Source organism: Peromyscus leucopus, chromosome 15 (assembly GCF_004664715.2).
Source record: "Peromyscus leucopus breed LL Stock chromosome 15, UCI_PerLeu_2.1, whole genome shotgun sequence".
Taxonomy (NCBI): Eukaryota; Metazoa; Chordata; class Mammalia; order Rodentia; family Cricetidae; genus Peromyscus; species Peromyscus leucopus.
The window spans coordinates 8,247,763-8,266,656 of record NC_051076.1 but is presented as its reverse complement, the minus strand read 5'-3'; the positions used below and the strand labels follow the sequence as shown (position 1 = coordinate 8,266,656).

At 42.7% G+C, this 18,894-nt stretch overlaps 1 long non-coding RNA gene across 1 annotated transcript in view; it reads left to right on the top strand.

The window, feature by feature from the left end:
* LOC114698224 overlaps positions 1–8,350 on the top strand; it is a 41,357-nt gene extending 33,007 nt beyond the window's left edge. Inside the window, exons 2-3 of the long non-coding RNA XR_003735322.2 lie at positions 1,696–1,811; positions 8,122–8,350. This is a non-coding gene — a long non-coding RNA (uncharacterized LOC114698224). The remainder of the gene's footprint in view (positions 1–1,695; positions 1,812–8,121) is intronic.
* The last annotated feature ends 10,544 nt before the right edge of the window (positions 8,351–18,894 follow it).

Here is an 18,894-nt window from a genome sequence, read left to right as displayed (position 1 = left end):
CCCTTTAGTGAGCTCTGGGACCTGATCCTCTGTAAGAGCAGTACATGCTCAGAACTGCTGGGCTATCTCTCCATTTCTTATGTGTGTCCTGTTGTATCATTCAGTGCCTGTGGCACATCACTTCATAGTGTTTCAAAGGTAAATGGTTTGCCCAGATGAATGGCAGCAGCAGGGACTTCTTTTCACATGCAAATGTATACATAAGTACATGTATGTGATTGATGTGTATACATACAGAACTGTGCATACATATTTCTGAAGAAGCCTCTCAATTCCTGATCCATTCTTTCTACTTCCCTTTGTTTTATGGGTCAATGTCAAGTAGATGGTTTTGAAATGATTTGGTGAATTGAATTTACATGTATGCCTAAGAAACAGTATTGTTATAAAAGATCTCCAACTAGTGTCACAAAGATGAAAATCAGATAATTGCTCATCTTATGCTCTGGGAAAGTTTTTGCCTATATTCATGACAGACATAAATTACTGAGGATGCAAGCACTTGTCATTATTTGAGAAAAAAATAAATAAAAAGATCCTTTTTTCCTTTTGTACTGTGGCGTCTTTATTTAATCCCTCAATGTAGAGCTGCCGAATCCTGGAAGCGCCGTGCAGACCTGGGAAAGTTCATCTAGGCCTTTATTTGTCATGGAGGAGCCGTGAAGACTTCTGCTTATGTCTCTGCAGTGTCTGTCAGTGCCTTGTCTCCCTTCTGATTTCTTAAAGGAACGTGAACTTTGAGTAGATATCTGATATTAACCTCATAGACGCTGCTTAGCTCATAAGTCACCCTCCCTTTTCTCTTCTAGTCATTGGGTGGTCCCTAAAATGTTTCTATTTGCAGAGTGTGGGGCTGCCATGCCACATCTGGTGAGGAGGCTTGAGATCAGGGACAGTAGGCAACCCATTGTTGGTCCAATACCCTGAATTTTTTGGCACTTCTAATGTTAGCATAAAGTAAAGCTTTCTTCTCATAATTATACTTGCACTTAAAATGTGAATGTTACAATAAGTTCTTGTTCACAGACACCCATAATGACAGGTTTTCCAGGGGACAAAGTGGTGATTGACAGGAGAGAGTGATAGATATCCATATTTTAAAAGTGATGGATCCAGACATAAGGTCTCTACCTCATGGAAAGTCCAAAGTGATTTATTGGTATGAGAAAGATGGCATTAAGCCCATTTGTGTTCATTTTAATTTCACCTTAAATTTTGGTATCTATGTTCTTTTTAATTGGCATGCAATAATGCTCCATATTTATGCTTTCCATGTGATATTGAACATCTGGACACAGGTATAATGTTCAAATGAGGGTAGTCCTATGTTCTCTGTGTTCAGAATAAGTTAATAAATATGTAATATGTAAATTAAAATACATTTAACATGTTGTTGTTGGTAGAGGTGTACGGTTTAAATGTCTAGAGATTCCTACTTTCAAAAGGAAACTGTGGATGAGGCCCTGGTGGTGCGGAGGGCAGGGGTGGAAAGCGACCTGGATCAAGGCTCTGCAAGCTCAACTTTCTTTCTCTGGTTGTTCCTGGCCCCAGCCATGGGATCAATAAAGAGTTCACTCTCAGTCAGACTCCAGGACAGTCCCTTTTAGATGTCAAGAAATTGCTCAATGCTAGGATGTTGACCAAAGAAAGTAGATGTTAATCGTGCTTTTATTTTTTTTGTTTTGTTTTCTCAAGGGTCTGACGGGAACAGAAAGTTTTGAGGGAGTTTACTGCTGATGCAAGGTGACTGGTTGGATAAAGAAGTCCAAAGTTATTTTTTTATCTGTAGAACAAATAAAGCCTGGCCAAAGGTGAGTGAAAACCAATGCCTCCCACCTTGTCCCTCTCTCCATGCCTAAGAGATGTTTGTGTCCATGGTTGCACAAGGAGAGCCCGCTCCGTGCTGGGTAGAGAGAAGTGCATCAGAGAGTGACTGATAAAAATAGTCTCTGACCTTTATTCTTAGTTTGACAGGCAATTGATGATGCCAGCTATACAGAAATCAGTTAAAAAATGAGAAATCTGCTTGTTGATATCTTCTAAATATCTGGGAATTTGTCAGTCAGTACTTGAGTGTCTGAGTTAGGATATTTTTAAAAAATTCTTTCTCCAAGAATAGACAAGACATAGCTTTATAAAATGGTAAAGTACGTGTATTAATTTGTGCATGCTTGTCTGTTAGTCTGGGTTAGTGAGAGGACACACGGCAGAATGATCCTCGTGATTTCTCTGTAATACTTACTTCCAAATACTACTAATAAACACTCTGAAAACGTTGATCATCCTAGGAAGCCCAAGTAGACTTTCATTTTTCTATTTTTAATTTTATTTCACTTGAGACAGTCTTACTCTAGCCCAGGCTGGTCTTGAACTCACAGCAAAGCTTCTTTTTCAATGCCCCTTTCTGAGGAGACTACAGCCAGGAGCCAGCATTCATTGTCCTAGTTGGTACTTAGGAAGATGGCAGTAATGTTGATGGTGGGGCTGGAGGATGACTGAATGATTATTTAAATGCCTACTATGGGGAGAAAATTTAAACTGCTTTGGATCCCAGACACCCCTATTATCCAGCTGTGGATATGACTTTCTCCTTGGCTGTTACTTCTGCTAGAATAGGGCAAGGGGCCAAGCAGCAAGTAGGAAAACACAGCTACCAATAGCCAGTTGTGGAAGGAATGAATTAACTTGAAGAAATGAACTCTGATTTGAAACTTAGGTTCTGGAGAGTTTTCTAAACCCTCCCAAGAATATGTCCCACATATTTCCCACAAAGGGAACATAGCAAATAAATATTGGGATATTTAGAGCAAGCATAAATTTTGGAATTATAGAAACAAATTCTGATGGGAGTGAAATTTTGAGATGGGAAATCCATGGAACATTTGTGTCCAGAAGAGTATTTGTGGATGTACACATGGCAAAAGTAATGGGTTAATATCCTGGCTTTCTGAACAGCCACAACATCTTTTGGTGCTTATTTAACATTAAAAGAAAATCCCAAATTTTCCAGTACGGAAAGGACAAATTCCGGTCTTTAAGCCTAAGCCCTGCTGTGACCTGGGGCTTGGAATTTTGCTCCTGAGCAGCTTATCAATGGAAAAACTGATTATAAAAGGTTTAGGTTAGTTACATTTGAGTAATTCTACGATAGATTGCAAGATGTTGAACCATTTCAAGGGACAGAGGAGACATTTATCTTTCTGAGTGTGTGGATTTGTAGATTTTGTCGTTTGTTTGTGTCTGAAAAAGAATTCTTTGGAATCCTGTAAAGCTTAGGATTCTATCAATGACCTTCCCAGGGCTGGCATACTGTGTGTTATGAGCCACCTATAAAACCTGCTTAGTTTTAAGAGTCTGCCTATATAGTCAAGCTGACTTAGAAGTCACTACATAGCATAGGATGGCTTTGACCTCTTGGTGATCCTTCTGCTTCAGTGTCCTTAGAACATGAATCTTGGGTGTACATCACCGTACCAGGCTATTCTCCCTTTACAATCATGGGAGAAGATTGAAATATTGTGTGCTGTGGTAGACATTGCAAGTCATTGTGATCTGCATCAGGTGACATCATGGGCTTTGAGATCTGCAGAACCTGTTATTTCAGGTTAGCATATGAATAGTGAAAAATCAATAATTCCACACTCAGCTATGTTAAGGCATTTGGTGAAGAAGACCACAGAGAGGGAGAGGAGAGAGGGAGAGAAGGAGAGAGAGAGAGAGAGAGAGAGAGAGAGAGAGAGAGAGAGAGAGAGAGAGAGAGAGGAGGAGGAGGACATTACAGAGAGAGCTGAAGCAATGTGCGGTGCAGGGCTGGCCGACTGAGAACTCAGGGGGCCTGGCTTTCCAAATTGGCTCTGAGCTTGATGAGTCTGTTTATTCAGCCACGATATCAGACATTCCCTCTTCCTGCCCGAAGAAGTCCCTTTGAAGATCGGCTTTGCTGGGGAGCAGTTTCCCCTCGGATCAGCTCCTCCCGTGGCAGGACTAAAGGGAAAGACCTGGAAACGCCGCAAGAATGTTCTTTAAAGCGATATTCCAGCACCACGTGAGGGGAGGATGAAATAGCTGTACGAGATACATTTCCTGGTTGAGGTATTTTTTTCCCCTCACAAGTGAATTTAGCAGCGAACAAAGATGTCACATGAATGGGGTTGGGGTCAGATGACTTGGGTACCTCCAGATCTGTGCGAGCAGGCTGAGGCTTGGGGGGCAAGAGATCGCTGGGCAAAGCACCAGCATTTTTAGCTTCTGTAGGCCTGGAGAGAGAGAGTTCACACCTGCCAAAGCCAGAGGGGATGCAGCAGGCACAGCAACCTCCTCTACAAGTCTTTATCTGCAAAGGACACAGTGGTGGTAACTTATCAGGAGACCGGCCCGCGTTTTCAAAGCAAAACAGCAGATAGAATGAACGTTCTCTGGTGAACTGGGGGACAAGGCTCATGGTCAGATCGCATCATCCGGAGGTCAACATTTTACTCAGAGGTGCCACATTCATTTCTTGATTTCAGAGATACTTTTCTACCTTTTCAAAGGTTTTTCTGCAGCCCTCATGTCAACCCTGTGAAGTAGCTAGGTAGGATGACAGAGTCTCCTGAGTGTTCCTCTTTGGAAACGGATGTGACACAGAAAGAGACATGGTTTTGTAGCTAGCTCATTGCTGGCAGGGGCAGAGTGACAAGCCAGGCCTCCTGACTCTTGGACCAGGCCTCTTTGGTCGGTGTTCTTGGGACCTGTACAAAAAGACAGTGGACTTTCAGAAAAAAAAAGGGGGAAGTGGCATTCTTCATCTGCTCCCAGACACTACTGTGACTCCAGATGGGCTCTTGGGGAGGAGACTCAAAGTGAAACCTTCAGAGGCTAAGTCTCCTGTTCTTCTCACACAGCTGCCCACATCTGGAGTTGTCTCCTTCATGCTTCATGGGTGCCGCACAAACCAGATGCTCTCTGGAATGGAAAGGGGTCTTCGTTACTTCCATATCTGAGCTAAACTCTCTAAGATGCTTGTTTTTCTCAGATGGGAACAGAGTCTACCCTCTCCCCCGATGCCTGACCCAGACTCCGATGACCCACATTGGTCCTCAGGGCCTAGGCATGAGGTTCACCCTTTGGGAACAGAGACACTCATGCAGGCACTTTAATTCAAAGTAATAGGAACCAGAGTTTCTCTCTGTGGAGAGTGAAGTCTTGTCTGGCTTCTAGCTCCAAAGGGACACCAGAAAGACTGTGACTGTGGGCTGTGGGTCCTACCTCAGCACACGGCTTTCATTTTATCTTCCCTCTACACATAGCACGCAAGTTGCTCAACGTCTGAGCCATATCTTGTAATTGTTTCTATCCTCTGAGGCTTCTGAGTGTTTCAAATATCTGATGAATGGATGGGAATCTGTTTCCAGGCAAACCCTTATCCAACTGTCTCCCAGCCTGGAGCTCCAATCAGAGTCATCCGGGAAATGGATAGGGTAGTTTGAAATAACTCCCCAGATGGCTCCACGCACAGCAAGGTTTGAGGAACTGTGTTTTATGCCCTTTTCCTGACTTTGAAAACTTTGTGACTTTGGTCAGTCCTACACATGCAAACAAACTCTTGGCCCTGTGAAGGGTTTTGTGCTTTACAAATCTTATTCCACATCTCTCTTTGATTTAATTCTAAGTGAATGCATTTCACTGAAGGCAGGGCTCTGATTCGGGGTCTTTCCCCATCCAGCTTACAGAGGTCCTTGGCTCCTACACTGCATCCCCACCACGCTCCTGTCCAGGTGCAGTATCCTCTCTACCATATGCCCCATGGCTCTGCATCTTTGCCAGGCACAACTGCCCTTTGTGACGCCTACACAAAGCTAGCTGAAGCCATAGCAATCTGTGTTCCTAGGAAAGTTGATGGTCGGTAACGTGGCTGAGATCACAAACAACTTGTTCTTTCATGCAGATATAGGAAATTTAGAAACGTTTTTGTTCATTTTCAAGCTGAAAAACGTCCCTGTGGGAAATGGCTGATGGTAAGAATCCATTCAGAGGAGGACAGTCTGCTTGTCGGCCTGTGATTAATTAATAAGTTAATTGTTTTTGAGGTCCTGGGGATTGAACCTAAGGTCTCGCACTTGTTAGGCAGTTGTTCTAGCAATTAGCTATATCTTAAGCTCCATATTTTATCTTTTTAAATTTTGAGATAGGATCTTGCTAAGTTACAAACCCAAGCTGGCCTTAGACTTGTTCTGTATCATGGAAGAACTGGCTACCCTCCTGCCTCAGCCTCCTGAGTCTCTGAGATTGCTACACCGCCAGGCTCAGCTGTGACCTATATTTTAAAAGCCTGAACTCCTGACTTCTTTCCATCAAGTTTTACCAGGAATAATGGGAACTGGAGGGACTCATGCTGTGGCCTTAAAACACACCCTGTGCTCTGGAGACCCAGTGATGCCAAGATCTGCTGAGGTTGGCTGTTTGTGGTGAATGTCTGGTTTATAGCTAGAACAAAATGAACCCCTTGATCTGGGAGGGTGCAAGAGTTGGAGGCCCCAGGAGTGGGTCGTGGGGACTTGCTTGGGCTGCACAGCTGGCTCGGGGTTCGAGAGGACGCTCGGCCTCGCCTTCCCAGCAAGTTAGTGCTCATAAGTGTAAGCGGGGCTTTCTCTTTTCTCAAACTTACTCTTTGATTGCTCGCTAAATGCAGACAGGCATCAGAAACAGAGAGTTGTCAATTCAAAGAGAAGGTGAGCCTGACATTTCTGCTGGGCCACACTTCTCTTCCACTTAGCTGAGCAGGGGCCCCATCGTTCATCGTGGAGTAATAGATGATTGATACGACTGCACCCTGATTAGGAAGGGCTTCATTTTACTTGTGCATGGTGCATGGAATTAGTTAAGGGTTGCATAGGAAAAGAAATGATGGACTATTGTTCATACCAAATTATAATGACAGCCTTCCTAACACTGTGTATTTATTATGTAAGAAAAGAAAATGTCTGGTAAAATTCTGTATAGGTTAATAACACCTTCATAATCCACTCCTTCTTTTCTGTTGACTTGAATAGCCCTCCTACCGACTTTTAATGGATTATTAGAGTTAATTACATCAATTGCAATATAATTGATTCTTAAATACTATGTAGAAACCTCATACAATTATGGAAAAACAAAAGTTATCTAGACATCTCAAATCAAAAAAGATTTGGAATTCCTGCACATTTAATCTCTGATAATCACCAGTCAGTTTGGACATTAAGATTGTATGGTGTCTTGTTCTCTCTTTGCCAGGTTTTGACAGAGTTGATAGTTTTACAACATTTAACTCAATACGAATGGAAATATAAGATTAAAGCTTTGAGAGCTATTTTTTTTTCTAAAAAAGAAAGATCACTTCATGGCTTAAAAGCTGAAATGTGTTACCTGCTCCACAGTGACAGAAATAAACTCAAGGGAAAAATCAAAGGCGATTTGATGCTGGGCCTCAGAAATCTCTTCTCCACAGGGGTGTAGGCTCCTGGGGGGGTCTTAGGGTGTTTTATTTTAACTTGGGGGCTCAAAAATGTGACAAGGGAATGAATCACCTGAAGGGACAAAAAGGTCTCTTCCGTGTGACCACCGAGTCAGGCACAATGTGTTTTCCTGTCAAAACCATTGACTGAAGAGTGTTGCGTCTTTAGCACCTGGCATTTGGTGTCACAGAGATCAAAACAGATGTATGTAGTGGAGTCATTCGATTGTGGCTTTTTCAGTTTTAACTGATTTGGGGGACACATTAGTGAGTACTGAAAATTATAAATGTGAGTCCTCTAAAGGCCTCTCGCTGCTCAGATTAATTAAGACTTTTAGATCACTGTAAAATGGTTGACAAGTGGATTGTGTGAAGGAGAAGCAGCTGGGTGCTGTAAACAGAATGTTCACCCATGCCTTCTGTGGCTGCTCAGTCCCAGACTTAGCCTTTCTGGGCCTCTGTGTCCTTTCTGTAAAGTGAGAAAGAATGCCTGTGGCTCTCCCTTGAATCTCCTGGCCTTGAATGCTTAGGGCTTTTGTTGCTTACAGCAGCAACTCATTTGACTCTTAATATTAGCTACATGATCCCAACACTTGTCTATCAATGTGCTTTGTTTGCTTACATGTGTGCTTTATATTCTTCACTAGGTTTGAAGCCTCTGAGAGCCAGGCCCAGGCTGTGTCCATCCATAACCCTGCGACATGCACGCCACAGAATAGGCTGTTTGGCTGAGTGAGGAGCGCAGCAAAGGGAACACTTTCCATTTGCTCCCTAAGAGACACTACATGATATACCAAGAGTAATGGCGGATACTCTGTGATTATCACTACTTTTAAAATATTTATTTGTTTTTGAGGGAGGGTCTTACTATGTTGACCTGGCTAGCCTTAAACTCAGAGAGAGCTGCCTGCCTCTCCCTCTTGAGTTCTGAGATTAAAGGCATGAACTATCATGCCTGGTTCAATTATTATTATTTATTATTTTTTGAGATTTTATATGTGAGTGTACTGTGTTTGCATCATCTCTATACCTCCTGCTCCACACTCCAACTCTTCCAATGTCCCTTCTCCTCCATATCCCCCTCTAAACTCATGTCATCACCTTCTATGATCACACACACACACACACACACACACACACACAGAGAGAGAGAGAGAGAGAGAGAGAGAGAGAGAGAGAGAGAGAGAGAGAGAGAGAGCCTATTGAGTCCAATTAATATTGCCAATATATAATTAGTCTTGGGTGACCTAGCAGGGGCTTTGTCCCTGAAGAAAACCAACTCTCTCTCTCTCAGTAGCTCTTCAACTAAGGGTGGAACTAAGAATTTCATATCGTTCTAAAATGGTTGCCTTATCCATGTTGGTCTGTGTACTAGTGTGGGCTTATATTAGCAGCCATATTGTTGGGAGCTCCTAGGTGCAGTATCCTGGTCGTGCTCAGGAGACCAATTTTGAGAAGTTCTTTTAGTCTCTGGCTGCTACAGTCTTTCTCCCTCTCTTCTGCGATGTTTCCTGAGCCCTGCGTGTAGGAGTTCTGCTAGAGATTTCCGTTTGGTGATAAGAACTCCATGGTCACTCAAGTGAATTAATAAAGCATAACTATAACTATAACTGTATTTACATATGCTACTTTATTTTATGAAATGTGAATTGTGCTTTAATCAGATGCCTATAAGATATAAAAATCTCATTTGGCTTTCCCATAAACTGAAATGCCATCCCATTTCCAACAAGACATTTGGTGAACTGGATCAGTCCATTATAAAGTTCATATGAAAGAGAGACCCAGGAAAGAGCAATAAAAACTGGTTTCTTTTGCACAAGCCCAGACACATCCTAATCACTGTCAAAGCAGACTGCACATTTTAAACAATACAATGCCTACAGCAAATGGTGGAGAAATCAGTTAACCAAGATTAGAGTCCAGAGCAGACCCAGGACTGCAGGAGAATATCATGGTAAGTGTGGAGGCATTTCTGATCGGAAGCTCCATAGTAGACTGTTCTGCGCGTGGTGCCGGGACAACTGTTTCTCCATCTGGACTCAAACTATACACAGAAGTAAATTCCAGATGGAACAAAACTCTAAACATAAAACTCAGATCTATGTAAGTACAATAAGAAACTGCATAAACCTCTAAAAATGTAATCTTGAGTTAGAAGTTCTTTGTAAGCAATATGGCCAAGCCAGAGGTCAACAAGGACAGACATGATGTCATAGACATAGAAATGATCAACACAAAATTAAAAGAATTGACAAGTTGGGAAAAAAGGTTTGAATTATACACTTCAGAAAAGGGTTCAGAACTGTTATTGAAAGAGTGCATACAAAGTATGTAGACAAATGAGCAAAACATATAAAATGAGCAATTCTCAGAAGAAATGTATGTGACTAGGGGACATCTGAATTGTTGGTTTAACCATGTTAATGGTAAAGGAAAGGGCTGCCATTTCTACCTCCAGGAGTTGGTTGGATATATCAGTTAATGAAGATACTGTATCTAGACTACCAAGGACAGGCATCAGTTGTGTTGCTAGAAAAAAAGGAAAGTTCTAGAACATTCCACATTATATAATTTTCATAATAGTTTAAATTTAAAAAAAATTACAGTATTTTAAACAATTATCTGAGAATTCCATACATGCATACAATGCATTTTGATCATATCCACCTCCTCTTCCTCCTCAACTCCTCCTGGGTTCACCCTCCCCCCTCAACCCACCTCCTCCCAACTTCATATCCTCTTTGGGGTAATAGTTTTTGAAGGGTATGTGCCTATAAAATGAATTTTAATAATTTATGTATGTTGCAGATGTATGGCACAGCAGCTATCTCTTAAGGTAGCATTGAGACAGGAGTAATACATATCCTTTTCTGCTGGAAAATCTTCCCTTTATTGTGCTCAATTAAACCCTAATCAAGCCAAGTGACTTCTTTAGGAGGTATTTTAGGGCATTTAGCTGCAGCAAGCCCTTGTGGATGTGGTCTGGTTGCTTGTTTGTTTTAGAATCTCAGTTAATTCTGATGAGATTCTCTCAGTCAGTAGGTTCTGCTCTGACATTGGTTCCAGCCTTGCTTGTCAGGGCCTTTCAAACTTCAGATTCTCTCTATTTGTACAAGAGCTACAGCAGATAAGCTTCCCCCATCGACTGTCCTGAGGCATCCAAGGTAACCCATCTGCCCCACCCCCACCCCTGAGCTCTGGGTGCTAAATTAATCACAGCATCCTTGAAGCCAGGAGTCAGCTGGACAAAACCAGTGGCTGCAAACCAAGCTTTGGCTTCCTCTGAAGCCACCTCCTGGCTGTTTGGTAGCAAGGAGTTAACTAGTTCATATCTTTGGTCATCTGGGTCTTTAAGGAAAGCTCTTCCCCCCATTCCAACAACGACTTCCTGTTCGTGGGAAAACGAGAGGAAATGGAGCCATGGCTGGAGGATGGGCCCACCCTTTTCCAGTCGTGTGGCTCATTTGTCAGGTGTCACATTGGCACCTGGTGGCTTGTGTTGGCCCTCTGCCCACTCTTGCTGGGGAGTATCCAAACACTTGCAATAGGCAGTAGGAGACTTCAAAGGCATTTGTAAGAGAAAAGGATATTGTCATTAAGGAACTTGATGGAGAGCACTCCCAATCATTTAGTGATGTCAAGATGAAAGGAAAATTTTAAAAACACATTATCCAGAGTTTTCTCTTAGGTATACTCTGACCTGTTAAAACAAAGCCATGGAGTGTAGTTGGTTTAGCGAGAACATATCCTTAAGGATATGTGTGTACTGATTGCCATGTTTGGGTGAGACTAGCAGAGGTACCAGTCTTCATATGGGGACAATAGATGAGTTCTCTGTGGGTATAATTCCTGCTCTAACTCATCTTTAAGTAGGGACTCTGTTTGCATTGACTAATGGAACTGTATCCTTTGACTCAAAGCGGGCAGCTCCAGCAGTGCTGAGTGGGTGTGACAAATGGAAGGGACAATAGGAGTTTTCAGAATTCATTAGGAATTCTGGACGGGCACAGCTGGGTCCATCCTCTACATTTCTATTTTCAACAAGATCTGATAGCTGTGGTTGGAGAGAGGGTTCGGAGCTTAAGAACACTGGTTGTTCTTCCAGAAGACCAGGGTTCGATTCCCAGCACCCATGTGTCAGCTCACAACCATCTGTAATCTTAGTTCCAGGAAAACCAATGCTCTCTGTGGTCTGCATGGCACTTCACAAACATGTTGCACAGACATGCATGCAGGCAAAGCACCCATACACATAAAATAATAAAATAAAATAAAAAAAAGAAATACTTGATGACTTCTGAGCAATGATACAGGTAAATGTCTGGCAATCCAAGGTAAATTATCTATGTGTGTGATTTAACTGAACTACACTCAGTGCTCATTAAACTATAATAAGTCTACACAACAATAAAATTTCCTTAGTTTCTGTGATTTATAGAAACTGTCTTGGCTTAGTGCCTCTAAAATCCTCATAGCGTGATCAGTATTACAGACATGGAAGATGGGTGATCACTCTCCCTGAGGTAAGTGTTTAAGGACTCATTACCTGTAAACCTCAGTTAGCCTTTTAACCAAATGATCAGTATTTGTTGACATTTTGATGACCCAACCCACAGCATCAGATAAATTTAATGCAGTTTTAATTGAAAAGATATTTGTTGAATATTTGTTACATCGAATATGATTGGATTTGCTCTATTAGAGACTAGACAACATCTGACTGGACATGCCGCACGGAGGCCCCTCACCTCAGCTGCAAAGAGGCAGCGGGAAACGTCTGTCCTTACGGCTCTCTCTCCCCTCTTTTCTTCCTACTGTGGTCCTCAGTGTATGGGATGGTGCTTCTCAAACTCAGGGCAGGACCTTCCCACTCAGTGAGCCACAGACATACCCTGAAGTATGCTTTGCTAATCTCCGTCTTCTTCCAGATAGGCGCTTCTTCATCCAACCAAGTTGGCGGTCACAATCAACCACCACAATCTGGGATTGGCTGTGTTGATTTAACCATTGTCTAATGGTTAAAGCTAATTGGAAACATGAAACTATGGAGTAGCAGCCAAGGAGCCTAGAGAAGATCTGAGTAACTGATGATGGACAGGGCCTGACCTTCTGCAGATCCAAAGCCCGACTCTCACCTAGTCTCTGTTTATCCTAGCCCCCCTTCCTCCTCGCTATGGTTTGTGCCCCTCTTCCTGGCTCAGCCAGTTAGTGCACAGTGGCCTGATTTTGTGCCTGAATTCTCGCTGTTTGTCCTTTTTCAAACCTGCTTCGTTGATTTCTAGTTAGGAACACCTCTCTGCTTTAGGACCAGATCAGTTCCTCACGCCCTGGAAATGTTTTGCAAAGACTTTCATCACACACCCATCTCTCTTTCTCAAGCTCTCCAGCACTGCAGATCGATCATCTGTATAAGCAAATCATACACAAGTCCGTGCTGTTTAACCAGGTCAAGCGCCTTCCTTGTCTGTCAGTGGAGACACATGCCTGGAGGGTAAGGATCAATGTTCCTCTTGCACCAATTAAGACCAACATTTGATGGCTCAAAACAAAGGTCGCTAAACAGTGGATTTCAAAAGAGGGGTTTTATTTTTCTCATGTTATGAGAAGCATGGAGTGAGGTATCCAGAGCTCAGCGGCGTGCTTCCATAAGATGAGAGAACGGGCTTCTCTTCACACCTTTGCTTAGCTTTAGCACAGCTTTGTCCTGTCAGTGTCACAGCCTGACTGATCCTCTTCAGATACAGCATCTGTGCTCCAGACAGGAGGAGCATCAAGACAAGCAACGGAAGGCTCAGGCTTGCGGGGACATGCCCCACCCCATCACTTCTGCTTACCCCGTGTGTCAGCCATGCTGTGGATGGCCCCTCCTATTTGTAAGTGATGTTGAAAATATTGGTTTGGTCCAATGTATAGATATCCCCAACAAAATATGCGCCGTTTTAGCAAAGAGCTATTGGCAACTAGTCTTCTTCCTGCTCACTTATTTGCTTCATTGATATGATATATATTTATAATGCATGCCTCTATATACAGATACACATGTAAATACACATATATGTGTACATATGCTTCTATGTGTATGTATATACAACTTCGGTGGGAATTGGTTCTAGAACCCCACACCATGCCAAACTCTGAGTATGAGTCCCATTAATAAAATGATGTATTTAATTGCATTTCACTACACATACCCCACTACACAATTTCAATCAGAAAGCTGCCTGCACACAGCTTTTTTTCCTGTGATAATCTCAATTCATATTTGGCTAAATTCATGGATCTACAATTGGTGGGTGTAGAAAGCTGACTCTACATTTAAATTTCTGCTCATATTTTGACACAGATATCACATATATATTATGCCATATATGCAGAGACAGAGAGGTGGAACCAGAAAGACAGATTCAACTGTATCTGTGTCCCTATCTGTTGTTAGCTACAGAGAAACCCTGTGTCTCTGTACTTGAATAAAGGTATGGACATATGGATACTCACACTAGCACATTGTTACGACTCATCCAAGTCAACAATTGAAGAACTAACCTAATATATCAGCTATTATATTAATTACTCTGACAATTATGGTTAAATGCAAGTGGAGATTCTTTCCCATAAGTGTCTATTGCTACTATTTGCATATAATTGAGACAGGCCTTTTCTACTGTTATAGCCAGTTACTTGTAATTGTTTAACACTTATTTATTGTGTTTGTGTGCATGTGTGTAGGCGCACAGGAGTGATCAGTTGCCAATAGCTACTCAGGCAGGGTGAGAATTCAAACTTCTTCCTCTGTCCATGCTGGGATGTTGTCTGCCTTGATCTTGCTTAAATCTCATGCATTCAGTCACAGCACTGTTGGTTCCTGGGTGCAACGGACCCCAGACAGCTCAGCTCCTGTAGCCACCCACCTCCTGTTCCTGCCTGATGCTGAGGCATGGCAAGCATTTTGACACCGAGACTTCATGGAATGCTTGCCTGAGCATCCTTGGGAGTGGGTGGTATATCTACTAAGGGGCTGACAGTGCGGAGGACGGGAGGAACCATGGCATAGGACAAGGGGGAACAGTTAAAGGCAAACAGCATCATCGGAGCTTCCTTGTTTGTTTTCTTTTGAAACCTTAAAGTTATCCAAATGGAGTGTTAATTTAAAAAAAAAAAGAACTGTTTTCTTGGGAGAAGACAATATTTTGAAATGTTTTAATTTATGAGAGCCTGTCTTCTTCGGTTTCCCATTGCTGCATGAGGTTGAACAAATGTTCACCACAGCTAATTAATTAAGTTTGCAGAAAGGACCAGCAGGGGACTGGAAACTTGAAGTAGAAGTGAGCATTTGACTATAAACATGCTGCCTGCCTGAGAGACTTTATCTGGATCGAGCAGTTGCCGAGTTATCCAAAGACACGATGTATCTCTGGGAAAATCAGGCTTGGCAGGGGGAAAAAAACAACAATTCTTGCTGGCAGCTCCAGCCATTTATTTCCTGGGTTTTGCCTGGTTCCATCCATACACTATTATTCTAATGTGTTCTCTGTGGGTGAAGGTGATTCCATAGCCTTGTCCCAGAGAAAAGGGACCTCCTAGGAGAGGAGTATTTTTTTTTAAGCTAGACTCTTTCTAACTCCTTTATTCCCTGCAAGGGGTCTTGTTTTACAGACGAGGAAACCCAAACTCAGAGGATTTAGGGTTCACACAGGATCCATTTACAGGCCACAGAGCGGGGATGCAAGCCCATTATTTTGTGATAATTCAGCCTTATCAGTGGCACCCACAATGCAGGGTGGGGAAAGGCCACAGGGCATCCTGGTAGCCCTTGCATGGTTTTGTGGACAGGTAAGGACAATCTGGAGAAATATCCAGAGCCACAGAATTTGGAAAATGATCCTCATATAGGATTTGTAGACCAAACATGGAGCAATTCCAGGTCAGATAGATTCCTGTAAAAGACTTCCTCAACTAGGACTCTTTGGGCTTCTGATTATAGTGGACTGGCTGTACTTCCCTCAGAAATTTGAATCCAGACCTAATATTGAAAAGAAGGTGAGGGTATTAATGGCAGAAATGGAGACTGAAAGATGACAGTGCAGAGAGAATCCAGGACAGCCTTGGGTTGCCGGGAACGTTGGGGCTATACGTAGAAGAGCTGTGACCAGCAAGAGGAGGCTTTTTCTAACAGGAGAGGTAATATGGAGGCATACAGAGCCACGAATTGGAGAAACCACCAACTTCCAGTTCCTACAGTCAGTCGGCCTCTCAAGATCTTTGCATTCTGGTCCTGATGGTGTATGTGCTAACCTTGCCCAAAGCTACCTCTTGGGTCTCATCACTTTGCACTTTACACTCAGCATCATCACCACACAGTCCGAGCCTTGTGGGGAAGTTTGTTAGAGATGCTCCAGGATGATTCTCAGTGGCGTTAATTTGCTTTCTGTTGCTGTGATAAACACCATGACCAACTCAGGGAAGAAAGGGTTTATTGACTTACAGTCTATGGTCAATCATCAAGGGAAGCCAAGGAGGGAACCTGGAGGAAGGAAGTGAAGCAGAGGCCATAGAAGAATTCTGCTGCCTGGCTTGCTTCCAGGTTCACATCTAACTACCTCTCTAAATCAGCCCAGGCCCACCCTACCAGGAATGGCTCCGCCCACAGTAGACTGGACCCTCCCACATCAACTAGCCATCACAGACATCCCCACAGGGCAATCTGATGGAGGCAGTTCCTTAATAGAGATTCCAAATTCCTGGGTCTATCAAGTTGACAACCAAGTTTAGCCATCACAGGCCAGTTCCTTATTCTTACTGAATAGGTCAATAGACATTAAAAAAAAAATCCTGGAATATCTGGGGACAGTGGCATATGATTTTCTTGGAGATTAAACACGACAAACATTCCATGAGTCTTTCATTGAGCTTAGAATGACTATTATTGCTAAAAATGTATGAAGGCAAAACCAAAATTACAGTGTCTAAAATTGTACTTAGTGAAATAAAATACCATTAAAACTTGACTGCAAAATATAATTTCGATAAGGTTAGATATACAAATTTTGATAGATAAATGATGCTATGAAAGATGAACTTCCTGTGTTCTGCAGACCAAAACATAACATCTCTCTGTAAATCCTATGAAAAAAGTCAATTGCATGAAAATGGGGCCAGTGAATCCAGATGGAAGCAACTGGGACAGCCTTGACTTACTCCACACAGAAAGCACGTTTGGAATTAGCCTGAGTCAAGTCTCGCTTCTGAGTGGTAGGTTGCAGCAAGCTTTTTGTTTCTGCTTGGGTAACTACAAAATTAAATGGATAAAGCAGAAACGTTTTCATTTAAAGTTTTTAACTTGTAAAGTCATTGTTATCAATTCTTTGAGAATTTCATGTGTGCATACAATGATCCTATTCACACCCACTTCTCCTGACTCTTCCTGGATCAATTCCTTGTGCCTCTAGCCCCTCCCCATTTCATTTCCTTCTTTCTTTTTAACAGGTTACTGAATGCAGTTTGTGCTTCCTATATATTCACGAGCATGTCACCATCCACTGTTGTTTGTTTGTTTGTCTTTGGGGGCCCACTACCTAGCTCCCAAATAAATCACACACAGAGGCTTATTCTTACTGATAAATTTCTAGCCTTAGCTTCGCTGGTTTCTTGCCAGCTTTTCTTAACTTTAAATTATCCCATCTACTTTCTGCCTCTGGGCTTTTCCCGTTCTCTTGCTTCTGTAAATCTTACTTTTACTCTGTGGCTTGCTATGTAGCTGGGTGGCTGGCCTCTGGAGTCCTCCTTCTCTGGCTACTTCTTCTTTCTCCTCCCAGATTTCCCTTTCTATTTATCCTCTCTGCCTGCCTGCCTTGCCTGTTTCTCTCTCCTGCCTCACTACTGGCCGTTCAGCTCTTTCTTAGACCATCAGGTGTTTTACACAAGCACGGTAACACAGCTTCATAGACTTAAACAAATGCAACATAAACAAAAGCAGCACACCTTAAAATAATATTCTACAACCATCCCCTGGCGTGGCCAGCCTACCATGGCAGTATCTTTAAAGAAAACAGACTTTCCCCCCACTGGCAGCCATCCATGATCAAAGGCTCCTAAGCTATGGGGGGGGCAGCTCATGAGCCCCTCCCCACTCTATGCTGCATTGTTGACTGGGTTGGCCCAGTGCAGGCGACCACAGCTACTCTGAGCTCATGAGTGCAGTGGTCCTGGCCTGCCCAGAAGACACTGCTTCAAGCTTGCTCCACCCTTCCCCAGTCTCTGGCTCTTACAGTCTTTCCATCCCCATCTTTCTTGATGGTCCTTGAGCCTTATTGAGGGGGTGTGATTGAGATGCCAGTGTCATGCTTGTGGCTGAGCATGCCACAGACTTTTATTCTCTGTGCTTTGACCAGTTGTGTGTTTCAGCATTAACTGCCCTCCAGTGCACAAAGAAACTTTCCCAATGAGGACTGAGAGTTGTACTAATTTATGAGTATGGAGATAAAAATTAAGAGAACAGTCTGACTCTATGTCTCTTTATCAAAAATTATAGTAGTCATTTCACTCCTGAGGCCTATGAACTCCCAAGTCATGGGCTCTTGGCCGGATTTAAGAGACTAGGTTTTGTGAAGTGGGCCTTAACTCCAAGCAGAGAGTGGTTGGTTACCCCCATAACATTTGAGCCACTGTTACACCACAGACATGCTTTGCTACACTGGTCAAACATTTTATTTCTCCTTTAAAAGAAAATTGTTAGATAAATTAAAATTCCAGAGGGAAACCTTTTCATGGATAAGCCTAGACCACTTGTCATTATCTTTCCTGGATACAATTGTAAACATGGATCAGTCAGACTTGGCCTGGTCTGTGGGACTTCACTGGGGAAAGACAATCCTGCAGAAGAAGCTGGCCAGATGTGTCCTAGAAGCCTTTGCCAGTTACCTCAAAGGACTTTTGCAGAGGAATGAGGTGTGATGGAGGCTGAGACTGAGAAGGCAGGCTGGAAAAAAAAAAAAACGGATCAAAATATCTCACTGCCTCAAAGTGCCTGAGAAATCTTCTAGATTAAAATTACCACAACAAACATGTAACTATCATCCAGAATTCAAAAGGGAGATAAGTGGAATCTAACCAAAATGCACTTTGTTAGTGTCAACAAGTTTGCTTGATTTTGGACTAGGTTGAGATGATCAATAATCACTCTTTCTACTTAATGTGAAGTGGAAAGGCAGTGTGAATATACTCAAAGATTGCCTCAAAGAAAATTGCCCAACTGAGTCGCAGAAAGAAACGTAAGGACTAGAAAAATAGCACAGTGGACGAAGATGTCTACCATCAAGGCTGATGGCCTGTGTTTGATACCTGGGACCCATGTGGTAGAAAGAGAACTGATTCTCACAGGTTGTCTTCAGATCTCTACATATGCCATGTCATCACTCCTC